Below are 10,273 nucleotides of genomic sequence, written 5' to 3'. Positions count from 1 at the left end.
GAAGCAACCCAAGAAGTTGAATGACGAAGTGCTATGAAAGATGAAATCAGCATGATCAACAAAAATGAAACATGAGAGCTGGTAGACATACCAGTTCATAAGAAAGTAATTGGAGTTAAATGGGTGTTTAGGACCAAGATGAATCCTGATGGTTTAGTCAATAGATACAAAGCCAGATTAGTTGCGAAGGGGTTTAGTTAACAATATGGAATGGATTTCACTGAAACCTTTGCACTTGTTGCTAGGTTAGATGCCATAAGGCTACTACTAACTTTTGCAACTCAAAAGGGTTGGAGAATACATCAAATAGATGTGAAGTCACCCTTTCTAAATGGTTTCGTGAAGGAAGAAATTTATGTTGATCAGCCTCAAGGGTTCGTTGTGTCTAGATGTGAAGCAAAGGTATACAAACTGAAGAAAGCTTTGTATAGCCTAAAGCAAGAACCAAAGGTGTGGTATGAAAGGATCAACAATCATCTAACAGACTTGGGATTTGAAAGAAATGTTAGCAAACCCACACTATATATGAAAAAAGCTGGTAATGAAACTTTCCTCATTATATCATTATATGTTGATGATTTACTTTTGATTGGAAGCAACAACGAACTAGTGGTAGATTTCAAAGAGCGGATGCAAGTGAAGTTTGAAATATCAAACTTGGGAGAAATGACATACTACCTCGGTTTGGAAGTAATTCAAGCTCACAATACAATTTTTATAAACCAAAAGGGGTTCAGGATGAAGATTTTGCAAAAATACTGTATGGAGAATTGTAAGCTAGCAAACACCCCTACGCATAAAGTGAGAAGTTCATCAGCAATGAAGATGTTGAAAGAGTTGATTAAAAAAGCTATAAAATCTTGGTTGGATGTCTGCTTTATTTGATTGCATCCAAACTTGACATAATGTTCGTTGTAAGTTTGTTGTCAAGGTACTTGCATTGTTACAATGCGAACCACTGCAGAGTTGTAAAAAGGGTTCTATGACATGTAAAAGGAACTCTAAGCCATGGAGTGAAGTTTGTGAAAATTGAGAAGATCAAGTTACTTGGTTACTCTGATAGTGATTGGGTTGGGTCTACCGAATATATGAAAAGCACTTCTGGTTATTTCTTCACTCTGGGATCCAATGTTTTCTATTGGTGCTCAAAGAAGCAAAAAACAGTAGCACAATCAACAACTGAAGCAGAATATGTTGCAACCACAGCCGCTGTAAACCAAGCCATTTGGTTAAGAAAGCTACTAAATGATTTGAATTTAAATCAAGAGGAGGCAACAGAGATGAAGTGCGATAATTAGTTTACTATTGCAATTGCAAAAAAAAAAGCCAATGTTCCATGGAAGAACAAAACACTTCAAATCAAATATCATTTTGTGAGAGAAGTGGAACAAGCTAAGGAAGTAACTTTGGTTCACTGCAATTCACAAGATTAGTTAGCAAACATTCTAACAAAACCTCTTGGTAAGATGAAGTTTGAGAAACTGTGATATGATATTGGGGTTCGCAGCATAAAGGCCAAGGAGGGGTGTTGCGAAGTGATCATACATGCAATGGCGAACACAGATCGCACAATACGAGCTCATTCGAAGATACGAGCTCATCAAGTGTGTAAGCTCACTAAAGCTACGAAGTCAAAAAAACGTGCTACCTCTGTTAGGCGAGCTTATACATGCGAGCCCTTCCTTTGCAAGTTGCCAACTTGCATTGAAATGATGATAATTTTTTATAAGATGTTTTGGTTATTGATTAGATTAAAATCAGCCAATAGAGAGGCAAGTTGTACTGTACAAGTTCCAAGACTTGCCAAGTTGTAATTATTTATTATTATTTTCATCTTGTTTAAGCATAGTTGTTCATGTAAACAAATATGTTGAAATGAAAAACAGAAATTCATAATTCATTTACTTCTCTATTTTATTTTATTCCTTTCTGTCTCACTACATCTTTCATCAAATATCCAATAGTTTTCACAAACAAGTTGTAGATTAGAAGACACTAATTGAAAAGCTTTATAAACAGAGTTAATACTCTTTTTATTAGGTGAAGGAAGTTTTTTACTTTTTTAAGATCATGTTTTATGTATAGCAAAATGAAAGAAGAAACTATAAGCTAATGAAGTAATTGGTATTGAAAAATAACAATATACTTCAAAAAGTTGTACCCATGCTGAAAGTTTATTCACATAGCTTAATAATGGCTGCCTTTATAAATTTTTTCATATAAAAAGGAAAAAAAAAATAGAAATTCCCAAAGCAAGGTGTGCTAAGAGAGCTCCTAGAAATGTGGTTTTTTAATAATAATAATAATAATAATAATAAACTCCATTTTCATGTTCCATAAGACAAAGAAGAAAGAAACTCATGGCTAATTGATGAATTATGAATCACTAAGTTCATTGGATGTTTCTTTAAAGTGGCTTTAGTGATTGGGGGATTAGGTATGCTAATGGACCAAGCTTTCCATCTTAATTATTTTAATTTCGAATATATTTGTTGTGAGGTTTGATTATATAATTCACATGGAAACTATGCCACCATAAATGGGTTCATCAGGAAAAAGTGATTGCTGAAGTTGATTGGGACTAATGAATTCCATTATTTTGTTTGAAGTTTGGTTTTTTGTATGGATTTGTATAAGAAAAAACCCAAAGTGAATTCAATTGTCGAGGATTGATTGGTTGAATCTGGAGTTTAACTGAGTTAATTAATACAATTACTCTTTAAGATACGAAATTAGCAAGCTAGAGATTTTTTACTGAAAAATTAGAATCATGTTAGAGAGTTTGGAAGTTATTGTTGGTTTGTCAAGTTTCTAATTTTTCTAACACAGACAATTTCTACTGCAGGCTCAAGCTCTTCTTCTGATATGTCTTCATTGGTAATTTCAAACTTTACCTCATATTAAATATATATTTATATATATAATGGATGTGTATGTATGCAAGTATACATATCAACCAACAAGCACTATGAAAATAGTAATTAAATTGCATTATTTTGCAGATAGAGTACTTTAAAATAATCACTTTAACTTTTCCATCCATTTAAAAATATCTATCCAGTTATAAGAACTGAAATTAGTAGTCATTATATTTAGGAACAAATCATGAGCGTATAAATTTACCCAAAAATGACTTCAATGACACATCAAACAGTATCCATAATTGCAGATATAATGAACAACAAATGCAACCCGAATCCGAAACCTATGAATCAGAGTATAATATTAAGCACTATCTCAAGCTCCCATGACAGTAAAACTTCCATGATTACAATGTTTATGCAAAACAACAGAGACAATAAACTTACACAAATGATAAATAATCTCTTTCACTTACTTCCTTTAGAAGGTTATTAAAAAGAAGTAGACTATGCATGGGAAATATAATTGATAAAAGTGCATGATGAGATCAGGCCATAGAAGCTAAGTGCTTCAAAGCTTGTTTTTCTTAAGTGGAATTCATGGTGGTTCTGATCCCTTATTAGATAGTTTTCACCTAAAGCCAGGTCCATGAACATGATTTTATCTCATACAAATTTCACAAATCATTATCATTTCAAAAGCCTCTTTATTATCATCTTTTTTTCCACCCCCCAAAAAAACAAAGAAAAAAATGACAAGGCTGATGCATTTCCTGTGGATATATAATAATATTCTGGAAATGTCTCCAACAAATATTTTGACCAAAATAAGAAAGATATGGCACTTACAAATTAAATTATTCAAGGAAAAGATAGAAAAGATGAACCCCAGACATTAGGACCTGTCACATCTGGTGAAGAGGGCTAATTTCATACTCTTTCTCCTATACAAATGGTTAATTGTAAAGAAAAAGATAAAAGAAACTATGGTTAGCTCTTAATAATGCCATTAATGGTTGCTTCTCATTCAGCAAGCATGATATGGACTTTGAATTCAAAATCACTTTGCCTCAACCACTGAATCATATAATCAAATATCTCAATTATGAACCTCTGAGACCTTATTTGGCCTCGTCACTAACAATAACAAATGATTATGACTTAATATGATTTTAGCCATTAATTACAGGATCATAAACATTCAGTTCTGGATTTGAAACAAAACCCCTAGGATAGGATTTTGTTATTAAGTACAAAGGTAACCAATCAAATAGTTCACGAAGTTCATCTTTACTTGTAGGGGTTTATATCCCCTTTTTTTTCTCCTTTTTAAAGTTGATTTATTCCACCATTTTTAGGAAAGACTAAAAGAGAGTGAATTTTAGATGAAAAATTTGACAACCCTTTGTTGCTTTTGCTTCATATACTTATCCCAAGTACAAAGCTTGTTTTCTAGAGATGTCTGTCATATCTAAAACTGATGTTAACCAATCTTATTTTTCTTCTAAAGACATTAATGCTATGAAATGAAAATTCAGAGTTTTTTTCCCGAAGGTCCATACCAATCGAAATTTCGTTTTCTAGAGCTACCAAAGCCATCCGTGTTCGATCCGGTCATGTCTTACTTTTGTTGAGAACAATCCATTGATGCAGTTTCGTGTAGTCACGGAAAAAACATGCTTGTATTTGAAGCAATCTGGTTCACAAATAGATGCCCTGGAACTTAATGAAAAATCAACTTAAGTCCATGATCAACTTATTAAGAGTCTTGGGACCAAAACTTTGCAAAACATGAAAAAACAGTCAAAAAAGATAGCAGAACTACTTTCCTTTTACTTTATAAATGCTATTCTATCAACCTTTACAACATGTCGTATAAGAGACAATCTGTATTTTTGGCATGAGATTTTCTTGTTTTCTTGCTTCCCTTTCACTAATGTTTTTTTCTCATCAGCTCTTGTAACCTTGTCTGTCTACTTTCAGTAACCTGACATCACATCCAAAGCCTAACCTATGAATCCTTTTAGTGGCTTTTAGATTCCAGGATTCTGAAGGATCTTCTTGGATAAAATGTGGGAATTTGATGATTAAGCCAATATAATTCAAGCAATTTGTTGATGCCAAGAAACAAAAGATAAACATGAATATCCACTCCCAATATAATATGTTTGGAAATGCGGATCATTCATAAGAAAAATAGAGTCTCAAAATGGGATTGAAAAATGTCATTTCATGCTTGATAAACAAGCAAACTATGCTCTCTTCAATTGGTGAGCCTGGACTTTACCGAGTGGAAGGAACACTACACCTGCAAATCACAAATCATCAATAACCCCTTTTTACAATTGCATTAAAATATAACAAAAATGATATTATTCCTTAGTTTCCAAAAGGATGACATTTTTCCTATTTCAAAAGGAAAAAACTTGCATGAAAAAGTAGGTTGGACTACACAGTTTGGAGTGCATGATTAAAGGCGGTGGTGAACAGGTTAACACATTGGTGTTAATGTAAAATAATTGGTTATTTTAACTTAAAAACCCATGCATGGTTGCATTTCTTTTATAATAAAAAACAAATGAATCTTTAAAAAGATGAAAATAAATGTTAAACAATAGGGGTATAGAATTGACCTTTCATAATAAATTTATCATAGTGCAAAAAGGTAAGATATTAATTATATTTACAAAAAAAATTTAACCTTAAAAAATTTGTAACAAATGAATGACCCAAAAGGCTTTTAGAATTGCTTATAGAAATATGAAAAAAGTGATATAAAGCAGAGAAGAACTTTGTCCTGTTAGTAGAAACACAAGTGAGGGAAGAAAACCTCTATTTGTTGGCTTCTTTTAGAATTAAATGAGAGATGATACCGTGCACGACATATTATTAAATCCGGTACTCTGCATATCGATGTCGTATTCATTTATTTTCATGTATAGTATTTGTTTTTAAGACATTATATATGGTCCCCTGAAGATGTAGATGATAGGTCATGACTGCCTGGTTTATGGAACGAACGTAAGGCCACCTGTGAAGAAGCTTCGAGCCCCAATTTAAATATATGGCTAGAATGATTGTGAAGAAAGGACACAGTATTGGCATTATAATAGAAACTTTTCAACTTGGAAGGTCCTATTGATACAAAAGGATTCAAAGTGGGGCAATGGAATCAGTCAAGTAGGTTCTCAATCAAAGTCACTTGCATGAATGGTATCCTACTTTCAAGTAATATTAATTCATTTTAAGTTACTTTCTTTAAACAATAAAATAAGGCACAAGAAAAAAGGAAAAGAAGACAAATGAAACCAATTTGCAAAATCGAAACCGAGTCTTAGCTCGATTGGTTTAAACAATCATCTTTAAGAGGTGGCATTTAGTAAAGTCGTGTATAATGACAATACCAATCATTCAATCACCGACGAAAGCTTCGGTGGCTAGAACTCTTCGTCTATTGTACAATCCTTTTCGTTTTCTTTTTTCCCTTTGGTGAATGGAAATCAGCCCTTACTGGTACCCCACTAGACCAAGATATATGAAATAAGGACAAACTGGAATCATGCACCACAGAAAAAGCAAGGAGTTCAACAGCATGGGGCCTTTGCAAACAATGGGTTAGTCAAAAGTTGTAAAAAAAATAGAATGAGTACGACATTAAAGAACCATGATTGATGCAATATTTTTTTGCTTTCAATTTGATCACTTTCCAGATGTTAAAGTGGCTACTTTTGTTTGCATGGAATTATTAGTATAAAATAAATGAAAAGAGTAACACAATGTGAGTAATGACAAACTAGATTGGACCAAGTCAAAGTTAGTAAAATGACATGATGTATATCAAAATGGTCGTCGTGCAGATGTACATAAACTTTGGCATCCATCATTATAACAAACAAACAAAAAAAAAGTTACAGAGACCTCTTGCTGTTTAAAGGTAGCCGCTATCTTCTTTTGGACAAACTCCACTCTAAGTTGAGGAGATAATATTGGCAGTATTTCCTGAGAGAAAATTGATAATGGTGTGAAATGCCTTTTTTTCAGCATTGGTCACATTATAAGTCCATACCTGTAAAGATAGTGCAAGATAGTTCAAGAAGGATGATCTAGTTTAAATATCCTATGTCTAGTAGTATTTTGCAAATATATATATCTGTTGGTATTACTTTTATTTTATATTACTCAAAATATCTTCAAACTTTGAAAGTTAGTATTTACCACTGAGCCAACCAGTGACCTGAATGAGTTAAAGCAACTGTTTCAAGAATGCATACCTTTATTCATAAATGATATGTCTACCTTGCTTAAAATAACCCAACAAAAAATCCACATTCAATGGGTCTTTTATCAAATAGAAAAACCCAAAGCCCAATATTCTTGAAGCATTGAAAGAAGCCAATGCCTCATTGGTCAATAGGGAGGAACTTCTTTTGAGCATGAACCAAAGGGGCTACAATTTGTCCATACGAATAAATTTGCGGTAGTATCCCACCAACCCCAAGAATCCCCTTAAGAGTTGTTATGGATTGCAACTGAAGCCAATCTAAAATGGCTTGAATCTTGCTTGTGTCAACTAATACTCTTGCTGCAAACACAGCATGGCCAATATATGCTACTTGGGATTCCCCAAAGGAGCATTTTGATTTCTTCAAACAAAGACGGTGAGGCACAATAATTCAAATACTATTCTGATATGGTTCAAATGCCCATCCCATTTCTTATAAATTAAAATATTATTGAAGAAGAGAAGAACAAATTGGCGCAAGAGTTCATGGAGTACCTCATTCATAAAGGCCTGAAAGGTTGGCGGTGCATTGATCAACCCAAAGGGCATCACTAGAAATTCAAAGTAGCCATGATAAGTTCAAAAGGCCGTCTTCTCAATGCTAGTTATATCCAAGCAAACTTGATGGTATTCAAATTGTAGGTCTAATTTAATGAAGTTTTTGGCCCCATGTAGCTCTCTATAGTCAACACAAAAGCGCCATGTACCATCATGCTTGCAAACTAGCAACATGGGGGTGAGGAAAAGAGTGATATGCGAGGTCGAATAATTCCTTGTTGGAGCGCTATGCAATGTCATGTTCACAATGCTTCTCTATTTCGTCTTTTGCAGATGTGGATAGCTGTAAGGTCAGACCGCCACAAATTGGGACCCTGGTCGCAAATAGATTCAATGATCACAATTTCGAAGAGGAGTTAGCCCTGATGGCTCTTGAAACAAATCACTAAATTTGTTTAATAATGTATCCAACTCATGGTGCAATTTCGATGCTTCTATTAAGTGAATTCGAACCCCATTAGACTTTTGATACCTTGCAGGGTGATAGTTGTTTCCCCCAATGAAAAGCTTATAGTGAGATATATAAAATCTCATGCAATCGATCCTAATGTTTGAAGCCATTAATTCCTTTGCAACATCAAAGCCATCCAAAGGAATAACACAATAAAGTTAGTAACAAAAGTATTATTATCGACTTTAAATGGTACCTCTTGATATATTCCTTTACTGACATCCTTTTCTCTATTGCCAACTGCTACACTCAACCCAATTGGAGTTTGGATTGACAATCCTAGGGGTTGGGCTGCTGTAATACTAATGAAATTATGAGTGCTTCCCAAATCTACTAATCTTAATAGTAGGTGTCCCTGCATTACAATACGTAATTACATAGTCCGAGCACCTTGCTGACTCGTTATCGCATGTAAGGAGATTACAGGTTCCCTATCCTCGCTTTGATTTGACACACAGTCATCATGATCTTCTACTTCCAACCAAAATAACTTCTTACACTGGTGCCCAAACGAGTAGGGCTCGTCACGATTGTAGCAAAGACCCCGCCCTTAGTTCCACCATCTCTACACGACTCAACATTTTGATAAGAAGAATGAAAGAGGAAGTTGTTGTAGATATACCTGTAATGTTCGAGCCCACTGCAGATTTGCAATGTAGAGATATTTTCCACTTTTTTTTTTTTTGAAATTTTTCTAGTGAACTTTCTATTTCCCCATGCTTACCATTATTAGTTTCTTAGCCTTAAAACATCAAGCATTGGAATTTTTTAGTTTGAAAGAAAAGGCTAATAACCATCATGCTAGCTAGAGTTCCTATCTTAATGAGTTTAATTTCTTGGTGAAATATAAGGCTCGTGAAACTAATGTTACGACTGGTTCTAAGGTGTTCTCAAAGATTGATTTGAAGAGCTGGTACCACCAAATCAGATTGAGAGGTTGAGATGAATGGAAGACGACATTCACGACTCCTGTTGATCTTTATGATTGGTTAGTGATGCCCTTTGGCCTTTCAAACGCACCGAACACATTTATGTGGGTCATGAATGAGGTATTTAAGAAAATTTTGAATTCCTTTTGTTGTTTTTTATTTCGATGACATCATGATTTATAGTAAAAGCAAGGAAGAATACCTATCTCACTTGCAACAAGTTTTGCAGGTGTTCAAAATAGAGCTTTATATGAATTTAAAGAAGTGCACTTTTTTGTGTGACGAAGTCATATTTTGGGGTTTTTTTTTTCTTTGCTAAGGGCATAAAACCATATTTGAAGAAGGTATGTCCATCGGAGAATGGTATGGACCATAAAATTTTAAAGATGTTCGAAGCATTCATGGGTTGACTTCATTTTATAAGAGGTTCATCAATAATTCTAACACTTGTCATCTACAAACAGATGGGCAAACAAAGGTTGTTAATTGAAGTTCGAAAAATATGCATAGGTGTTGTCGGAAATCATATGACGAGTTGAGTTCGCAGACAACTCCGTAAATAGAACAATTAAGAAGATACCTTCTAAAGCGGCCTACATACTCAAACTTCAACATGTGCTTGACTTGGTTCTTTTCCCACTTGGAACTAGGGTGAGTGATGATGGAGAAGCTTTGCCGATCATTTAAGAGAAGTTCATCAAGGGCTGATGGCTGCCCTGAAAGCAAGCAATGAGAATTATGCTAATGCTGCTAAGCTACATCATCGGGTTAAGGAGTTTGAAGAGGGAGACTTAGTTACCATACATTTGAGACGAGAGAGGATGTTGAATGACACTTATCACAAGTTGAAGTCAAAAAAAAGTTGGGGCTTGTAACGTGCTGAACAAAATAAGCTCCAATACTAATGTGATCAAGTTGTCTTCTGATTTGAATATCAACCTAATTTTTAATATTCTTGAATTGTATTCTTTTGAGGGTTTTGATGGCAATGTAGCTGAAATTTCAGACCAAGTGCAGCAACCTCCTAAAGCTAAGATTAAGGTTATCAAAGATGTGTTGGATGTTAAAGAGGTGTGTGGTCCAGAAGGGGTAATCAATATAAGAGATTTTTGGTAAAATTGCTAAGCAAACCAACTAGTAAAAAGAGAAAATCATCCATAATACAAGTTTCCAGGCACTAATGCAGCCAAAC

Source organism: Gossypium hirsutum, chromosome A06 (assembly GCF_007990345.1).
Source record: "Gossypium hirsutum isolate 1008001.06 chromosome A06, Gossypium_hirsutum_v2.1, whole genome shotgun sequence".
Lineage (NCBI taxonomy): Eukaryota > Viridiplantae > Streptophyta > Magnoliopsida > Malvales > Malvaceae > Gossypium > Gossypium hirsutum.
Note: the sequence above shows the minus strand (reverse complement) of the source record.